Below are 20,097 nucleotides of genomic sequence, written 5' to 3'. Positions count from 1 at the left end.
GAAGAAAGCGCCTTGGAGGAGTGAAAATGGAAGTCGACTTCCTCCGCACAACCGCTGTCTATGTCTCTGTCTTTGGGCACAAACAAACTCTTCTCAAGGATGGAAGGGTGTCTGAGGTTGTCGACATCCACGGATGAGACACCCGAAAGGAAACCCTCGGTCATTGCGTCCAGATGGTCCAACATCGAGCTTGCCCGCAAGTTCGAAACTTGACGACGAAACGCCAAGGTGCTTGAGCCCGAGAGGAGGAAAGTACCCATGACCTTCCTGTAGCTTCCTTGAACAAAACCTCGGGTCGCAACCGAGGAGTGAAAGGACCTGGTAAGCCCCTTTCACGAGATGGAGAAGAGGAAGGGGGTAAACCAGTCACCCCTTGGCCGATGGAGAAATCTCGAACGGAAAGCCCCCTGGCAAAACCCTTCCAGGGAATGACGGGAAGGGCTAACCCAGGTTCTGGAAAGAAGAATGTTGCTCAGACCTCCCTGAAGATTCTTCCTGCTCTTGCATGTGCCATGCTCTGCGTTTACGGGGTGAGGCCGTGTTCTGGAAATACCAGAAGACTCGCCAGGCTGGCCATGCTGCGAAACCCCAACGGGAATCGCGGTCGCAATCGCCCTGGCGCTCGCGCGATGGTAAATCAATGGTTTGCATGTGGGCAAACATGGAAGCGCCCATGCGCGGGCACGCAGGAACGCAAACGAAGGTGAGCGAAGGAGTGCAGAAGGAGGGCGAGCGTGGTAGGAAGGGCGAGAGCTGGTGGTCGGCGAGCGATAACCCATAGGCGAGCCATGGATATTGCAAGAATTAAGCCGACGTTCGCACAATGAAACACCGTCGGTCCGCGCGACGGAACACCGTCGGTCCGCGCGACGGAACACCGTCGGTCCGCGCGACGGAACACCGTCGGTCCGCGCGACGGAACACCGTCCGTCCGCGCGACGGAACACCGTCCGTCCGCGCGACGGAACACCGTCCGTCCGCGCGACGGAACACCGTCCGTCCGCGCGACGGAACACCGTCCGTCCGCGCGACGGAACACCGTCCGTCCGCGCGACGGAACACCGTCCGTCCGCGCGACGGAACACCGTCCGTCCGCGCGACGGAACACCGTCCGTCCGCGCGACGGAACACCGTCCGTCCGCGCGACGGAACACCGTCCGTCCGCGCGACGGAACACCGTCCGTCCGCGCGACGGAACACCGTCCGTCCGCGCGATGGAATACCGTTGGTTCGCGCGCGGGCGAACATTAGAGAGCATGTGCGCGGTCGCGCATAAGCGTAGGCGTGCGGTCGCGTGGGCGTGCGGTCGCGTGGGCACGTGGGCGTGTGGACGCGCAGGTACGTGGGCGCGCGGGTGAGCGCAGGCGGTCGGGAGACCGATGACGCGTAGGTGGGCGATGGCGCGTTCTGGCGAGTGATAGCCCGTAGGAGAGTGAAGGCGCATTGGCAAGCGATTGCGCGTTGGCAAGCGACGGCGCGTTGGCGAGCGGTGGTGCGTTAACAAAACGCTAGCGCGCAGGTGAAGAATCGCGCGGGTGCGTAGGCGATTGCCAACACGAGAGAGACTAGTGATGGTTAGCGCGCATCGCGCTAACAGAAGGCGCGCAGGTGCATCAGGAAGGTGAGCGCTGAAGCAAGCTGTTAATCAGGCGATCCTAGACGGTCAGAAAACCGTTGGCGCCCATTGGTGCGTTGCAAAAAAGGGCGCGCAGATGTGCGCTGGCGAATGAAGAAAGCTGGCGCACAGAAGGACAGAAGTAAAGGTGAGCGCTGGCGAGCAGGAGGAAGATCTACGGCAAGACTCAGCTATCGGAGATCCTGGTCCACAGCAGGCGAGCGCTAGATCGCTACTGATGGTGTCCAGGGGAACTGACACTCGTGGCAGATCGATGGCGATCGTTGACGCGTAGGAGATCGCTGACGAGCAGGTGAACGTTGACGCGTCTATGATCGCTGGCGAGCAGAAGGCAACGCGTGGAAGCCTGTGCGTAGAAGAAGAGTCCTTGTCCAAAACCTGAGCCGAAGTCTAGATCGCGAGGGCGAACGTGGGCGCACAGGGCGCGTAACAGGAACCAACAGGAACAGCAGAGATGATCATCATGAGAGCGCTGACGAACAGGAGAGCGCTGGCGAACAGGAGAGCGCTAGCGATCAGGAAAGCGCTGACGAACAGGAGAGCGCTGGCGAACAGGAGAGCGCTAGCGATCAGGAAAGCGCTGATGAGCAGGAGAGCGCCTGTGCGCTAACACTGAGCAGGAGCAGGAGAGCGCCTGTGCGCTAACACTGAGCAGGAGCAGGAGAGCGCCTGTGCGCTAACACTGAGCAGGAGCAGGAGAGCGCCTGTGCGCTAACACTGAGTAGGAGAGAACACAGCAGAAGGGCGCTCAGGGGAACCCTGACACGCAAGGGAAGAACCCCCGTGAGAGGCAACCCTTTGCCCCGAAGGGATCGTTGTCCATCGGGAGACTGATGTCCGTCGGAAGACCGTTGTCTGTCCGCCGGGAGACTGATGTCCGTCGGAAGACCGTTGTCCGTCGGGAAGACCGTTGCCCGTCGGACGACGAGGTCAGACTGCTGTCCATCTGCACCAGGGGCGGAAGATCAAGAAGAAGGAGTTGTAGGCTGCATACGGAGATTCAAAAAGGCGCCTCTTAGCACCCTTATAGGGAGATGGGAGGCCCTTACGACGAGGCGGACAGTGAGCCTTATGGCGAAGGAGGCCAACAGCAACAACAGCAGAAGAATCCTCCGAAGAGGAGTCTCTATGAGTGTACTCTCTCGCGAACGAAAGAGAAACACTTCGTAGAAGAGACTGGTCAGCCAGTGACCTAAAAGGAGCAATCCTCCGAAGAGGGGCTCCTGCAGTTGCCCAGCCCCTTGAGCGAAACTGCAGGTGCGACCGCTCAGCACCAAGGCCATAGTCGCACGAAAAAAAGGCAAGAGAAGAACCCCCCAAAAGGGGTAAAACTCAAGCCTGGACAGGAAAAACTTCCCTCGGAAGGAAAGTTACCCACCCAAGGAGGCGAGCCTCCTGAGAGTTCTAAAATGAACTGGAGAGCTGTCAATCGTCACGGGAGTACTTCCAGAAGAAGGAGACACGCCCCTGACGAAAATCCATAGGGGAGGCAGCAACAGCCGAATCCCCAGGCCTCAATAAGACAGCTCACACCGTTGCCATATTACAGAAACGAACTAGATCGGTAACTGTAAAAAAATAAAACAAAAATCATTAGTACACATTCATTCCCCCGGGAAGGCTCCGAAGAGGAATCCCGAGGGAAAGGAACACAAGAATTACACAACAGGCGTGTGCCCTCACAACCACTTACACTCACAGAAGGAGAGCTGTAACCAACACAGAATTATAACAATTATAATTATGTAACTATGTAATTATGTAATTTAAAAATGAATGAACACTAAAGAAAGAACGAACACCCCAAAAGGAATCGTTCTACAAAGCTGAAAAATCAACAAATACAATTAGATTCATAAACTAATTGAGACAAAACGTACGGCGTAGCAACCCCCCCACACGGGAAGGAAGCTACAAAAGGCGTAGTAACGTAGTAAAAGGGTGAACGACCTCAAGAGAGAGAGAGAGACCGAAGTCAAACTCGATCGCGACCCATAAAATTACACCGTGGTGGCCTAAACTGCCGAGGGCTCCACGGAGATATTGTACACTACACACACAAACACAAACTCTGAAAAGGAAACTTACTGATTTCTATACTCAAATATATACATAAACATGAGAAAATTTTTACATATATATTGAGTAAAAGAAAAAAAGTAAGTGATTAAGTAAAGACAAAACAACAATGGCTGCCAAGCGAGGACAAAGACAGAGACGTCTGTCCATGTCCGAGCCAAAAGTGAAAGTGGAGCATTCACCTGTGTGTGAGGGGGGGGAGGGGTAGCTAGCTACCACTCCCCTACACCGCCGCTAACTAGCGCGGGGGTATCACACAAAGGTAAGTTAAAAGACAAAACAATAATGGCCGTCAAGTGAGGATAGGAGCGGAGACTTCCGATCGCTATCCGAGCCAAAAGTAAAGTGGAGTATTCTCCGGTGTGTGTGAGGGGGAGGGGTAGCTAGCTACCCCTCCCTACCCCCCCGCTAACTAGCGGCGGGGTAGGAAACCCTCGTTAAAACTTTTATGGCTCGTCGTTCAGCTACGCCGAAGTAATTACCCCATGTAAATAGCGTGGTTTGTATTTCGGTTACGGAACAAATCTAATTTTTAACACCTTCCCCTTCAGTTTCAACTTAACCACCATCACATAAAGACGTTTCCAAGAGGGAACTTAAGGGAAGCACATCAATCTATTTTGAAATTTAGTGTAATTTCATTTATGTCGGCAATTTTTCAAGATGGAAATGCTCTTCATTCAGCGAAATGCCTCAAAGGTCCGATTGATTCTGCCTTAGATTTTTATAGAAGACCAGCACATTTTCTACTACAAAGGTTTTTTGTTCCGTAACTGAATACAAACCACGCTATTTACATGGGGTAATTATTTTGGCGACAGCCGATGACGAGCCATAAAGTTTTAACGAGGGTTTCCTACCCCACCGCTAGTTAGCGGGGGGGGTAGGGAGGGGTAGCTAGCTACCCCTCCCCCTCACACACACCGGAGAATACCCCACTTTACTTTTGGCTCACATAGTGATCGGAGGTTCCGCTCCTATGCTCTCTTGACGACCATTATTGTTTTGTCTTTTAACTTACCTTTTCTGATTCTGGATACAGTATATTTAAACATTTCTGATGTTTATATATATCTTTGTGTATAGAAAATGTAAGTTTCCTTTGCTTTCGGTGTTGTGCGGTGTGTATTGTGTACGTCTGCTAGAGTTCGCCGGCTTAGGCCACCACGGTCTTTCCATGATCACGGCCTTGCACTTCTAGGCCACCATGGTTGCCTTTCGTGGAGTCCGGCCCTTCTCTTGAGGTCGTTCACCTCTTACTCCGTACTACGCCTACGATAGCTTCTCAGAACCGAGTCGCTATTTCGTTTTTTTTGTCTCAATTATTTTTACGAATATAATTGTGTTTTAACTTTTCAGATCAGGCCTCACGTCCCTTCGGGGGTCGGTGATCCTTGGAACATTCAAAGTCAGTTGCATAATTATCATGTTATAATTCTGTTTTGTTAGCTTTCACCCCCCCCCCTCACCTCGGCATGCCGGGTGGGAGAGGGGGGCGCATACCTTCTTTCGTTCTTATGTTCTTTCCCTCGGGGTTTCTCTTCGGAGTTTCACCCAGGGGAATTTTCTGTTAAATAATTATTCTGTTTTATTTTCCAGTTTACGATGCTGTTTCTTCGTGCCTGTTGTGTGTGCCTTCGAAACAGAGCTGTCCTGTTTTTCCTGGGGAGTCGGCTTTGCCGCCTTCTCTCAGGCATTCGTCAGGGGCGTTCCCCTCTCTTAGAGGTTCCCCCGTGATTATTGCCAGCTCTTTTTTGCATCCTAGAACGATAAGGAGGTTCGCCTCCAGGGTAGTTAGTTAACTTCCCTTTTACTTTTCCTTGGTCCTTGGCAGTTATGCTCTTGGGGCTGAGCGACCGCCCTTGTGACGTGCTCAAGGGGCTGAGCGGTTGCAAGGCTAGACCATGGTACTAGCGACTATGCTCTCGGGGCTGAGCGGTCGCTTCTGTAGCTATGCTCAAGGGGCTGAGCAGCTGCAGGATCAGTCCGGCCCTCTCTCGTTCGCGAGGGAGGCCGCACTAAGGGCTCTTCCTCGGACGATCGCTCCTTTTGTCTCTTCTACGAAGTGTCCCCTCCCGTTCGCGTGAGAGGACACTCACAGAGACTCCTCTTCGGAGGATTGTTCCTGTTTACGTCTGCTGATCTCACGTCCTTTCGGGGCTCCTTCACGTCTCTTCTACGAAGTGCTCACCTCTCTCGTTCGCGAGAGAGACCACTCATAGAGACTCCTCTTCGGAGGATTGTTCCTGTCAACAGCTTGCTGTTCAGTCACTAGCACTTCGGTGTTAGTGTCAGGGAAACTTCGGTTTCTCTTTTTTCCCTGACCCTTCGGGGTCTCGGATCTTAGTTACGCAGTTCCCTCGGGCTCTCGTAACTTTAGTCACTTCTACGCTTCGGTGTTTAGTGACGGAGAAACTTCGGTTCCTCATTGCATTGACCCTTCGGGGTCTTGCAACTATCCCCTCGGGGCCTCGCTACTCAGGGTACGTTAGACCCTTGGTCTCTCGTCCCTCAGTGTTCCCGTTGCCTGCTGTATCCGTTCCTGACTGCAGAAGCGCCTTGGCGCGCCCCCGTTATCTAACGGGCTCCTCCCTTCGGGGCAGGAGAGACTTTCTCACACCTTGAGTAAGTCTCATAAGTGCTAGGTATTACCTGCGCGCCAACGTTCCCTTACGCGCTAGCGCTCGACTGCTGTTCCTGCTGTTCCTGAGACTGCCTTAGAGACTCCCTGTTCCAGTATCCAGTTAGGCTGCTACCAACATTCCCTGCGCATTTGCACACATCGTTGGGGTTCCTGAGATAGCACACTGGCGCTCAACAGCAGTTCAGCCGTCTGTCTCTAAGTCTCTTCTACGAAGGCCACCTCTCCCGTTCGCGGGAAAGGTACCTCACAGGGACCACTCCTCGAAGTATTTAGCAGTCTTTCAGTTGATCGTCGGCACTGAAGTAGACCTCCTGGTCCTCTTCAAGGGATGCTCTCCCTTTTAGGGACACATCCCAGTTCCTAATCTACGAGTTAGCGATCCTTCAACCTTTTCCGACGATCTTCTGTTGTGCAGGAGCCTACGATCTTCACTCACGCATAAGCGCTGAAGACCGCCCGCGTACGGGATTATTTCCCGCCCGCGACCTCGCGGTCGTCGACGGTTTAGCCGACGATCTTCTGTTCGCGCTAACGCGTAAGCGTTGATGATCGCCTGCGTGCGGGATAGTTTCCCGCGCGCGATCTCGCGATCGTCGATGATCTTCTGTTCGCGCTTACGCGTAAGCGTTGATGATCACCCGCGGGCAGGTTAGTCTCCCGCGCGCGATCTCGCGATCGTCGACGATCGTTAGCCGACGATCTTCTGTTCGCACTAACGCGTAAGCGTTGATGATCGCCCGCGCGCGGGATGGTTTCCTGCGCGCGATCTTGCGATCGTCGAGGGTCGTTAGCCGACTATCTTCTGTTCGCGCTAACGCGTAAGCCTTAATGATCGCCGACGCGCGGGATAGTTTCCCGCGAGCTACCTTCAGGCCCTTTCGCTCGCGATCGTCATCCCGGCAACGGTCGTTAGCCGGCGATCTTCGGATCCAGCGCTAGGCGTGCAAGCGCTGACGATCTTCTTAGTGTACGTAAGCGCCGAGAATCGGTCTGTGCGCGGGATGGTTTCCCGCGCGCGATCATCAACGGCCGTTAGCCGGCGATCTTCGGGTCCGGCGCTAAGCGGAAGCGCCGACGATCTTCTGGTCCGGCGCTAAGCGGAAGCGCCGACGATCTTCTTAGTACCCTTAGGCTCCTATAATCGTTCTGTGCGTGGGATGGATTCCCGCACACGACAACGAGGCCATCAGCGCGCGGTTCTCCGCACGCGATCGCCTACGGCCGTTCGCCGCCGATCTTCGGATTCGGCGCTAGGCGCACGAGCGCCGACGATCTTCACAGTACGCGTGAGCGCCGAAGATCATTCCGTTCGCGGAATAGTTTCCCGCGCGCGACCATTGAGGCTCACGCAATCATCGTACGGATCGTCCGCGCGCGGTTTTCCGCTCACGATCGTCATAGATCGTCCGCGCGTGGGCACCGAGGTTTCCGCTCGTTATCGCCTACTATCTTTTCTCGCGCGCAAGCTCCGATGATCGTCGCTTACGCGTGAGCGTCGGAGATCGTCCGGACTCGCGTGAATCGCCGACGATCGCCTTACATAGTTGGAGATCTTTCGCAAGCGGGTACTATGGGTCCCCGCCAACTGTCTCCTACAGTTTTCTCTCGCCCTAGCGCCGACGATCTTCGTACTCACGTAAGCGCCGAAGATCGTCAGCGTTTCTTCTGCGTTATTCTTCCGCGCGTGGGATGGTTCCCCACATGCAATCTCCGTCGGCGCTAGCACCGGCGATCTTTTTCACTGAGATCGTTTACGCGTGGGATGGTTTCCCTCACCCACGATCTTTCACGCGCAAGCGCCAGCGATTTTCATACGTGCGGAGACGCGGGGATCGTTCACGCGGTCGCCGATACGCCCAAGCTCTCGCAGGCATGCGGGCGCGGTTATCTGCTACGCATGCTTTATTCACGCGCTACCCAGATCTGTGCTTTTCGCGCGATCGTCAGCGTGATCGGCGCACCGTTCTCCGACACGACCACGCCCTGTTTACATCAGGGCTTATGGCAGTCAGGCCACCTCCGCGTTTCCCTCCCCCACATCGCAGAGCAGCGACCTCTCCGGAGGGGCGGGAGGTTTCCGGATAGGTCAAAGGTCTCTTCTCCCTCCACTGCAGTTTCTCTACGGGCGAACCCTCATGTGTCATCTCCCCCAGAGGATCGAACGATCCTCTTCCCTCCAGAGGGACTCCCTGTCAGCAGGAGGATTGGTCGGCATCCCTGGTGGGATGCCGTAGTTAGAGCGCTCAAACAGGCAATGAGCCTGTGCCTTCTGACTGGGGTCACTAATCAGTAGCAGCTTCCTCTCCCCCTGAAGGGAGTGAGAGGAATCCCTGGCATGGTACCTCCCCCAAGGACTATCCTGTCCCTTCGCGAGTCCTTACGCAGGCGATGAGCCCTCCTCAGTCTCCATCTCCCCTCCCCCGCGAATGAGATTTGCCCATCCCCAGGAAGGTCGGAAGACCCGGTCCTCTCCCCCTTCACTCCATAGGGAGAATCTCCGCCTCTTCCTGAGGGTCCTATCGTGCGGAGGGGGCAAAGCCTTACATCCTTCTTCGCTGGGGTCCTGTTTCCCTCCTAGGAGGGATCCTGAGGTCCTGTCTTCCCCAAGGATCCGACAGGATCCAGTTGGACCCTTGGGGCATGTCTACGAGTCTCCCAGGAAGAGCCTCCGGGAATGGGAGACCTTGCTGCCAGTCCATCAGGAGGATGAGCTCCAGGGGTCAGAACTTGCATTCTGGCAGGTTCTGGCCCTCAGGAGAAACCTCAAGGGGATCCCAGATTCAGAGATTCCTCTTCGGTAAGGGAAGGGTTCGGTCCTGGACCGAGTTCTACTCACCCAAGGGCTCCCTTACGCCAGTGCAGCTTGCCCTGGTCTTAGGGAATGGAGAGCGCCAGAGACTAGGCCAAGGGCCAGCTCTCCGAGCTTGTCTCCTTCAACAGTCCCGGTTGGTTTCGAGCCCCTCCCTCCTCCCTGGGTAGGGATCGGTGAGGGGACGGATCCTCCGGGCGGAAGTTCAGTCCATGTCGGAGAGGCGCCCCCTCCAAGAGGTGGCCAACGGGTTTCGAGGCCTCCGTAGTCGCCTTCTTCCCTCCTCGACTCTGTACAGGGTTGTCAATCTCTGTCCAGCATAGCGACAGCAGACTCAGTCAGCTTTGCTGTGAGACCACAAGTCTTCATGGGTACACTGGTCCGGTAGGTCTCGTACTTCCGGTCCTGGTTCATCCATCTTCAAGGAAGTACTTTGGAGTCCGCCTGGAAGGTGGGTATACCAGTTCAAGGACTGTGCTTCGGCCTCTCCACGGCACCTCAACAGTTCTCCGATACTTCCTCTCGGATCTCTTCACGGGCGCTCGGCATCGGCATCCAGCCACTCCGTTCCTGGGTGGCTGGCCGATCCTGGCAGTCTCGAAGGCTTCCCTTCTTCGTCATCGGGACAAGCTCCTCAGACTTTTCCAAGTTCTAAAGATCATGGTGGTCCTCGAGGAGTCCTCCCCGCAGCCCTCTCAGAGTCTGGTATACCGGGCCTGCTCTTAGGCTCCTATCTCCCGTAGCCTTCCCTTCAGACGTCGGGGTACCAAGGCAGAGGAAGGTCGCGAGACCTTTCCTCACACGAGAAGACCCTCCAACCCAAGGTTGTTACGTCTCCCCTCCCTGGCCCGTCTGGTTTCCTCAGTCGCCCCAGGTTGAGTTCTCTTCAGTGGCGACTCAGGGCGCGGGGGAGTCGGGGGCGCGTCTCCCCAGACGCCGAGACCCCTAGGGGACAACCGGTACAGACGAACCCATAGGGGTGGGAAGCTGACGAGGGCCTACAAGAGGGAGTGGTCCTTCTCGTCCTCCCCCTAACTTGATGCTGTTTTCGGACGCGTCAAAGAAAAGGGGGGGGGGGGCCACGTTCTGATCCATGGGTCCTCAGGCCGGGGGTCAGAACCAGTAAGAACCTTCTCTAGTCCTACTAGAGACGGAAACTGTGTTTCTGACTCTTCAGTAGCTCCACCTAGCCTGGCGGACTACTCTGTGGTTATGAGGATCAACAACACCACAGTGATGGTTTTCTGGCCCAGACAAGGAGGTAATTTTCAGTACAACCATCCCATCCTGCGGTAGAGATACCGGGATGGTCCGAGTCCCCCTCGGTCTCCTTGGCAGCTCGCTTGATTCCAGGCAAAGGAATGGGCTCGCCGACAATCTGAGCAGTGTCTCACGGACACCACATTCCGAGTGGTCTTTGGATCCTCAAGTAGCCTACAAGTCCTGCCTCGGTGGGGCTCCCTTGGTGGACCGCTTCGCTACAGCACTGAGCTGCAAGCTCTCGCTGTACTGCTCCCCGGTCACGGATCCCAAGGCCCTCTGGTAGGAGGCCTTCCAGCAACGGTGGGACACCATCGATGTGTTGCCTCCGTAGCTTGCTCCTCTTCCCGCCGGGAGTCTATCCAGCACCTCCTCAAAGAGAGAGGATTTTCGCAACAAGTGGCGAAAAGGAGGCCTGGACACCTGCGCAAGTCTTCTGCAAGTAATCTCCCAGGCGATAGGGCAATTTTTCTATCACCGGTGTCGGGGAGAGGGCATCCCTCCACACGTTGCCGCTTCCAGCATAGCGGAGCCCCTAGTGGGATTGCGGGATAAGTATGCCTTTCAGTTTCGACTGTGAAAGGCTATCCCCCAGCCTTAAGGCTTGCCTCCTGGCTCTAGGGACAAACATTTCTCCCCCCCCTGGAACTCTTCCTTCGCATGCGAAGCCTTGTCCTCTCCTGCCCTCAGTCGAAGGTGAGACCTCCTCCTTGGAACGTGCTTCGAGTCCTCAAGTCTCTAAAGAGACCCCCCCCTGACAAACCACTACGTAGTCCCCAGACCACCACCTTTCTGGGTAGAGTGTTCCTCCTAGCCTATCTTCAGCCAAGCGAGTCACATGGTCTCTCTTACGACTTCGCCCATTCAGGGGGTTAGGGGCAGACAACTTCAGGTTCGTCCCTGAGGTTTGTTGCCGAGACTCAGAATCTGGGAGTGCCGGACCCGCTTTGACTCCTTCCAGGGCTCGGGACTCCGTCCTGTAGCAGATGACTCAGACCATCTCCTACCTTGCCGGTAGGGAGTCCGAGCTGGTGTCTTCAGAGAACAGCTGCAGGTCGTCTCCAGGTCCAAGTCTAGTTCGTGGATCCTGGGTAACGAGGAGAAGGGTCTCCAGGAGTACCGTCTTGGCCTGGATTCGCAGGGTGCTACACCCTGCCTTGAATCCTGACCCTTCTCCGTCGCATCGCCCTAGAACTCATGATGTTAAGGGCTTAGATATGTCCCTGCCCCTTCATGGAGCATCTTTCAGTGACGCAGGTCCTGTAAGCGGGGATGTTGAAGCCTCAGACCTTCTTCTCAGCCACTTACCTGCAAGACATGACCCACAGGAGGCTCGATACGTTTCTATCGGCCCTGTGGTGGCTTCACAACAGCTGGTCTGAACCTTAGGCTCCTTGATGGACAAGTGGCAGAAGGTTGAGGGCATTGTTACCTGGTGTTAGTCTGCATGAATGAAAAGATCTGTCTGGCCCTTATTCTTTTCTTCATCCTCTCCTCCCACGGAGAAAGCAGCATCCTGGGTTCTCTGCACAGCTAACCTCAAACCACTGCAGTTAAACAATGCTTCCTTGTGTTCCTAGTATTATGTGTAATACTGTCATGTCCCCATACCCTGACGAGCTGGTATAGGGAGAGTCCTAGCCTGGATTTCCTTCTGAGGGACTCCAGGGCAACTGCCTGGGACAAGTCACTTTTCACCTTCGCACACACCTTATGTAGGCCGCGGCAGTTTCACAACCGCCAGCGAGGAGCAGGGATTCCCTATTGTCCGAGTACTTGACCACTCGAATATGGAATCCCCGGGCAAGCCAAAAGCCAGTATGGCCAGGACTTACCACCCTTCCTAAGGGTTAAGTCACCCCATGTAAATATGACAAATTCGGAGATAATTTGTATTTTTCCTAACCATACAAACCTTAGATATTTACATTGGGTTTACTTTCAGCGCAGCTGAAATGACGAGCCAATAGTTTTTAACGAGGATTAACTACCCCCACGCTAGTTAGCGGGGGGTAGGGGAGGGGTAGCTTGCTACCCCTCCCCCCCACACACCGGTGATTTGCTTCACTTCACTTAGAGGTATGACTTGACTTGGGGGACAGGGTTGGCGGGCAAATATGTGTAAATAGCTAAGGTTTGTATGGTTAGGAAAAATAAAAATTATCTCCGAATTTGTCATTTGTTCCGTAACCGAAATACAAACCACGCTATTTACATTGGGTGACTTACCCCTTAGGAAGGGTGGAAAGTCCCCAGTCTTACTGACTTTGGCTTTACCCGGGGACTCCGACTCCCAGTGAGTAGCACTTGAGAAAAGGAGCCCCTGCACCTCACAAGTTCCCTGCTTCACAAGGAACGTGTTTGCCTACATAAGTTGTGTGTGAAGGAAAGAGCGTGACTCGTCCTATGAAGTTGACCTTGAGACCTTTAGATAGGAATCCAGGATAGGACATTCCCAATACCACCTCGTCAGGGTATGGGGGACGCGACAGTATTAAACTTAATACTAGGAGCACAAGGAAGCATGGGTTACCTGCAGAGGTTGAGGTCAGCTATGTGGAGACCAGGATGCTGCTTCCCCAAGAGAGGGGAGGATGAAGAAAGAAGTAAGGGTCAGACATACTCTTTCATTCACGCAGACTAAAACTGGGTAACAACGCCCTCAACCTACTGCTACTTGTCCATAAAGGAGCCTGAGGTTAGACCAGCTGTTGTGCAGCCACCACAGGGCCGATAGAAAAGGTATTGAGGCTCCTGTGGGTCACGTCCTGCAGGTAGTGGGCAGTGAAGGTCGTCTGATGCTTCCAGACCCCAGCTTGAAGCACCTGCGTCACAGAGAAGTTTCTCTTGAAGGCCAGGGATGTAGCAATGCCCCTGACGTCGTGTGCCCTAGGGCGACGTGACGGAGGAGAGTTTGGATTCAAGGCGTGATGGATAACCCTTCGAATCCAAGCCGAGATGGTATTCTTGGTGACCCTCCTCTTCGTCCTGCCTGTGCTAACAAATATTGCTCGCACTTGAGGACGAACTGCAGCTGTTCTCTTCAAGTAATACCTCAGACCCCTCACTGGACATAGTAGCAGCTGGTCTGGGTCACTTGTTACAGAACAGAGACTCGCGATCCTGAAAGTCGAATCGTGGGTCCGGCACTCCTGGATTCTGAGTCTTAGCAACAAACTCAGGGACGAACCTGAACGTTACCTCCCCCCATCCCCTTGAATGGGCCATGTCGTACGAGAGACCATGAAGTTCACTAACTCGCTTGGCAGAGGCCAAAGCGAGCAGGAAAGCCGTCTTCCAAGACAGGTGGCGATCAGAGGCCTGGCGTAATGGTTCGAAGGGAGGTCTCTTAAGAGCCCTGAGGACCCGAACCACGTTCCAAGGAGGAGGTCTCACTTCCGACTGAGGGCACGTAAGCTCATAGCTACGTATGAGTAGAGAGAGTTCCAGCGAGGAAGAAATGTCCACTCCTTTGAGCCTAAAAGCCAAGCTTAAGGCTGAGCGATAGCCTTTCACCGCTGAGACCGAAAGGCGCATTTCCTCCCGCAAATAAACGAGAAACTCCGCTATTTCTGGAATAGTGGCATCGAGTGGAGAGATACCCTTCCCACGACACCAACCACAGAAGACTCTTCACTTCGCCTGGTAGATTCCCTCAGAGGACTTTCGCAGGTGCCGAGACATCCTCTCCGCAACCTGTTGCGAAAAGCCTCTCTCCGGGAGGAGACGATGGACAGTCTCCAGGCATGAAGCCGAAGCGAGGCTACGGCCTTGTGGAAGATGTTGCAGTGTGGTTGTCTGAGTAGCTCGTGTCGTGGGGGAAGTTCTCTCGGGAGCTCCGTCAGGAGCTGCAGAAGGTCCGGGAACCATTCCGCGTGATGCCATAGCGGAGCTATCAGAGTCATCGAACAGTTGACCGATAGTCTGGTCCTGTTGAGCACCCTTCTCATCAGACAGAACGGTGGGAAGGCGTACACGTCGATGTTGTCCCACCGTTGTTGGAAAGCATCTTGCCAGAGTGCCTTGGGGTCTGGGACTGGAGAGCAGTACAGGGGCAGCTTGAAATTCAAAGCTGTCGTGAACAGATCCACGGTCAGGGAACCCCACAAAGTCAGGACTTTGTTGGCTATCTGAGGATCCAAAGACCACTCGGTACTCACTATCTGCGAAGCCCTGCTCAGACTGTCGGCGAGCACATTCCTCTTGCCAGGAATGAAGCGAGCTGATAGTGTTATCGAGTGGACTTCGGTCCACCTCAGAATCTCTACTGCAAGATGGGATAGCTGCTGCGAAAAAGTACCTCCCTGCTTGTTGATATAAGCCACTACCGGAGTGTTGTCGCTCATCACCACCACTGAGTGACCCGCCAGGGTCCGTTGGAACTGCTGAAGAGCCAGAAAGATGGCCTTCATCTCTAGCAGGTTGATGTGCAGGTACTTTTCTGATCAAAGGCCTGAGGTCCTCTGGTTCAGAACGTGCGCCCCCCACCCTTCTTTTGACGCGTCCGAAAACAGTGTCAATTCCAAGGGGAGGACGAGAAGATCTACTCCCTTTCGCAGGTTCTCGTCGACCAGCCACCACCGCAGGTCCGCCTATTCCGAAGGTCCTATCGGGACCTGTAAGTCCGGGGAATCAGATACTTGACTCCACCGGGACTTGAGCCGCCACTGCAGGGATCTCATCCTGAGACGGCCGTTTGGAACCAGACGAGCCAGGGAGGACAGGTGACCTAAGAGACGCAACCATGATTGGGCGGGAAGCTCTTCTCGCCTGAGGAAGGGTTCCGCCACCCTCCTCAGCCTTGCTATCCTGTCGTCTGATGGAAAGGCTTTGTGGAGATTGGTGTCTAACAACATGCCTCGATAAACCAGTCGTTGGGACGGCTGCAGAGAGGACTTCTCGAGATTTACCGTGATCCCCAGATCTTGGCAAAGTCCCAGAAGTTTGTCTCGGTGTCGAAGAAGGGCTGACTCCGAATCTGCTAGGATCAGCCAGTCGTCCAGATAATGAAGGAGATGGATGCCGTTCCTGTGCGCCCAAGATGAAATCAGGGTGAACACTCTGGTGAACACCTGAAGTCCTGTGGAGAGACCGAAGCACAGCACCTTGAACTGGTAGGTCTTGCTGTCTAGGCTGAATCTTAAGTACTTCCTGGAAGACGGATGGATTGGGATCTGGAAGTACGCGTCCTTTAGATCCAGTGTGCACATGAAGTCTTGTGGTCTCACTGCAAGTCTGACCATGTCCGCTGCCTCCATGCTGAACGGAGTTTGCTTGACAAACTTGTTCAAAGCTGAGAGGTCGATGACAGGTCTCCAGCCTCCAGACGCCTTCTTTACAAGAAAGAGTCGATTGAAGAAGCCTGGGGAGCCGTCGACGACCTCCTGGAGAGCATCCTTCTTGAGCATGGTCTCGACTTCTGCCCGAAGGGCTAGCCCCTTTACCGATCCCATGGCATAGGAGCTCAACGACACTGGATTCACTGTCAGGGGAGGTTGAGATGTCGTGAATGGGACGCGATAGCCTTGGCCGATCACAGAGACCGTCCAAGCATCGGCCTCTTGTTACTGCCACCTGTGCACGCAACTTTGAAGGCATCCCCCCACAGGTGGACACGCGGGGGGACTGCCACTCCTAACGTTTGCGGCCGCGGCCGCTCCCTCTAGGAGTCTTGCCTCCCCTGGAGGACTTACTGCCCCTCTTGTCCTTGGCTGGAAAGGGCTGGGGCTTAGACACCACTCTCTTAGCTGCCGGTGCCTGCTTTGGTGTCTTGCGAGGCTGCTGCTGCGGAGCTGGAGGCTTATAGGGCCAAGATGCAAGGGCCCTTTGGAGGAGGGAGTCCTGGCTCGACTTCCTTCACCTCTCAGCTGTGCGTTCCATGTCCTGCGGCTCGAACAGATTCCCCCCAAGGAGGGAAGCGTACCTGAGCCAGCAGACATCCACGGCGGGGACCTTCGGGTGGATCTTCTCGGTCACCGCATCACGACGCTTCAACACCGAGTTGGCCCAAAGGTTGGTAACCTGATGTGCCCAAGAGGAGGAAGGTCTCCAGGGCCTTCCTATTGGTCTCCTTAGACAGATCCTCGGAGCGCAATAGGATGCCCAGAGAACCTAGCCAGATATCCAGCCCCGAAGTGGCCTGCATGGCGCACTTCGCGACCTTCTCATGGCTCAGGATCTCCGACGCCGAGAACGTCACCTGCCGGGCGGAGAGCTTCTCAAGGGGAACTCCCCTAGCGAGCTCTTCTACCGAATGATGGAGGGGAAGAGCGAGGCTAGACTCCCCCATGATCTCGAAATACCTCCTCTGCTGAAGACGAGGAGAAGGGAGGAGTTTGTTCCCGGCAGAGGAACGACTGGAGGAAGCGAGAACCGCGAGTTGAGCATTGGCCCTGGCTCTGGCACTCTTCAGCCCATGGGACCAGGGCAAAGCCGCGATGGCCTTGGGGGGCTTCTGAGTTCCGTACACCTGATCCAGGACCGTGTCCTTGCCTTCACAGGGGGCGATCACGGGGTCCATGAACCCGTTGAGCTGTTTCATCAGGCTCAGGACTTGCCAGAAGGCGTGCTCAGACTCTTGCTGGTCTCCTCCCTGTGGACTGGAAGCTAAGTCTCCCGTCCCCGGAATCTCTTCCTGGGGAGATGCGTGGACGTTCTCCCGGGGTGCAGCTGGGTCCTGACGAATTCGAGAAGAAGACTTCAGAATCGTCTTGGAGTCTTTAGGTTCCCTCCTGGGCGGGATACACGACCCCAACAAAGAGGTCTGGAAGGTGCCTTCCACGCGAGACGATTCCCCTCCACGAGGAGACGACTCCCCCCTTGGTGCCGAGGGGGAGACCGCTACCTCACTGGATTCTCCTGAGGACGGAAAAGCCTCGTCTTCAGAAGAAGGAGAAAGCGCCTGCGAAGGGGATGGAGCCTTCCTGACGGACCTCTTAGGAACCAGCTTCTCCCTGGGAGAAGTCACCACGAAGTCCACTCCTCTCCTTCTCTTCAGTGGGGGCAAGGCCGCCGTTGGCTTGTATCCTTGGTCGTCGAGTGCCGGCTTCATAGCCTTCACTAACGCCCGCATCAGAGGACCAAATCAAGACTGCCGAGACACGGACAGAGTCCGAAATTCCCGCTGGAGGGAAGGGGATCGGGCGATCCTTCAGAGTGGACACCACTGGACCTGCCTGTAAGGAAAAAGGGGAAGAAAGTTGTTCTGACCTCTCCGATGGGTCTTTCCTGTCCTGAAAAAGAGACCTGCGCTTAGGCGGGGGCGATCCTGATTGCGGTCTGGCGACACGCGTCCCTGCTGCTGTCGCGAGTTGCGGAACCCGACGCGAACGGGGGTCGTGCTGACGCTCATGCGTAGACGACACTAAGAGTCGCGCGCGAGAGGCTGTTGAAGCGCGGGCGCGCGGAGACAATCGAGCGCGGGAGCTGTCGCGCGCGGGCGAACGATCGCGTGGGCGTGTAGGCGAGTAAGCGCGTGGGCGAGTAAGCACGTGAGCGAGTAAGCACGTGAGCGCGTGGGCGAGCGAGCGCGAGCACGCGATCGATGGCCCGTTGGTGAACGCTGGCGCATTGGCGAGCGATGGCGCGTTGGTGAACGCTGGCGAGCGATGGCGCGTAGAACACGCAGGCGAGCTGAAAGAAGGAGACACATGTCTCTCCAGATCCTCTGGGCACCGACGCGTAGGAGCGCGCTTGCGCGCAGGCGAAAAATCACGCGGGCGGTCAGGAGATCGCCGATGTTCAGGGGATCGCTGACGGGCTGGGGACCGTTGACGCGCAGGAGATCGCTGACGAGCAGGCGAACGTTGACGCGTCTGTGATCGCTGGCGAGCAGAAGGGCGACGCGTGGAATCCTGAGTGGGAGCTGCCGGCGCGTTGCACAAAGGCGAACGTTCACGAACGGCCTCAGGAACAGATGGAGCGTGGGCGCGAGGGCGTACAGTAGCCTTAGAAGTACGCGTAGGGGACCGCGAGCGTTGTTGCGCTGGAACAGGCTGACGAGCAGGATCGCGAGGGCGAGGAGAAGAAGAGTCCTTGTCCAAGACCTGAACCGAAGTTCTACGTCGCGCGGGCGAACGTGGGCGCACAGGGTGCGTATCAGGAACTGGGAGCGCAGGTGCGCTCTGACGGGCAGGAGATCTAGAGCGCTCAGGAGACCGATGGCGCGCTGGGCGCTCAACAGGAACAGCAGGATGTTCGGAGTCCTCAGGAGAGTGCTGGCGAGCAGTGGGGCGACGATCATCAGGAGAGCGCTGACGAACAGGAGAGTACTGGCGATCAGGAGAACGCTGACGAGCAGGAGAGCGCCTGTGCGCTAACTCTGCAGAAGGGTGCGCAGGGGAACCCTGACGCACAAGGGAAGCACCCACACCGTGGGAGGCAACCCTTTGCCCCGAAGGGACCGTTGCCCGTCGGATGACGAGGTCAGACTGCTGTCCATCTGCACCAGGGGCGGAAGGTCTGGAAGGCGTTGGAGAACGAGATCGATCCCCGGAGAGGTCTAAGGAGGCAGGAGCTGCAGGCTGCTTACGGCGAGGAGAATCCCCATCGGAGGAAGGAGGCGAAGATTCAAAAAGGCGCCTCTTAGCACCCTTATAGGGAGACGGGAGGCCCTTACGACATAGCGGACGGTGAGCCTTACGGCGAAGGCGGCCACGAGAAGGGTCGTCAGGATCATCCGTCCTCCGAAGGGGAGTCTCAGTCAAAGCGTTCCCCCGAGAGGGAGGCTTGGCAGAAGAAGAGCCCGTGGGACTCCCTTCCCCCTTCGAAGGATGTACAGAAGGGGGGAGAGCCTTCAGCAACGTCATCCTCATCAGGAACCGCAGAGGTTTGCCCCGACCCGTCGGAAGCCTCTGTCACCACGACGTCGACGATAGACAGAGGATCTACCTCTGCTATCACCGGCGACTGCTTAACAGCGGCCCCCAACTGGACAAGGTCAAACAGGGCTTCCTTGGCTTCCCTTCAGCCCCAAGGAAGCCCAAAGCTGAAAGAGATCATCATGAAACAACGAATCATTATCAACAACCTCCCTGGGGGAGGAGGGGGAGCCGCCCCGCTATGGGAGGCGACACCCTCTCCCCCAACCCAAGGTCGGGAAAAAGAACTAGGGCCTGCGCTCCCACTCGGCGGTCTCTCCTTCGGAGCCGGATGAGGGGGAGCTTCGGAGGAGGTTTGGGCAACGGAAGAAGAGTCCCGAGAGCCTTCCTCCTTCAAGGCAACCCCAGAAGGAGAACGGTCTCTCTGGGACTTCTTCTTACGCCGGCGGCCAAACTTTTCCCACTGGGAGGCAGACCACTCCCTACACTCACTACAAGTATTTTCTCTGTCACACCGTCGGCCTCGACACTGCGGGCAAAGGGTGTGAGGATCCGTATCCGCCGCAGACATGAAAGTACCGCAAGGGCGACCGGCAATACCAGGGCACTTGCGCATGATGGATATCCAAGGGCGAGGCCAACTTCAAACACACACAAGCTGAGGAAAAGCAAAAATGATTAAGGCTGTCAAACAAGGACGATGGACAAACACGTCTGTTCATCGCCGGAGCCAAAAGTGAAGTGGAGCAAATCACCGGTGTGTGGGGGGGAGGGGTAGCAAGCTACCCCTCCCCTAACCCCCGCTAACTAGTTAACCCTCGTTAAAAACTATTGGCTCGTCATTTCAGCT

General features: G+C 55.8%; 1 protein-coding gene across 2 annotated transcripts in view; it reads right to left on the bottom strand.

The window, feature by feature from the left end:
- Taf2 (TATA-box binding protein associated factor 2) overlaps positions 1–20,097 on the bottom strand; it is a 365,232-nt gene that overhangs the window by 321,638 nt on the left and 23,497 nt on the right. The gene's annotated exons all lie outside the window — the stretch shown is intronic.

Source organism: Palaemon carinicauda, chromosome 22 (assembly GCF_036898095.1).
Source record: "Palaemon carinicauda isolate YSFRI2023 chromosome 22, ASM3689809v2, whole genome shotgun sequence".
Classification (NCBI taxonomy): domain Eukaryota; kingdom Metazoa; phylum Arthropoda; class Malacostraca; order Decapoda; family Palaemonidae; genus Palaemon; species Palaemon carinicauda.
The sequence above is the reverse complement of the archived record's forward strand: the minus strand, read 5'-3'. Positions and strand labels throughout refer to the sequence as shown.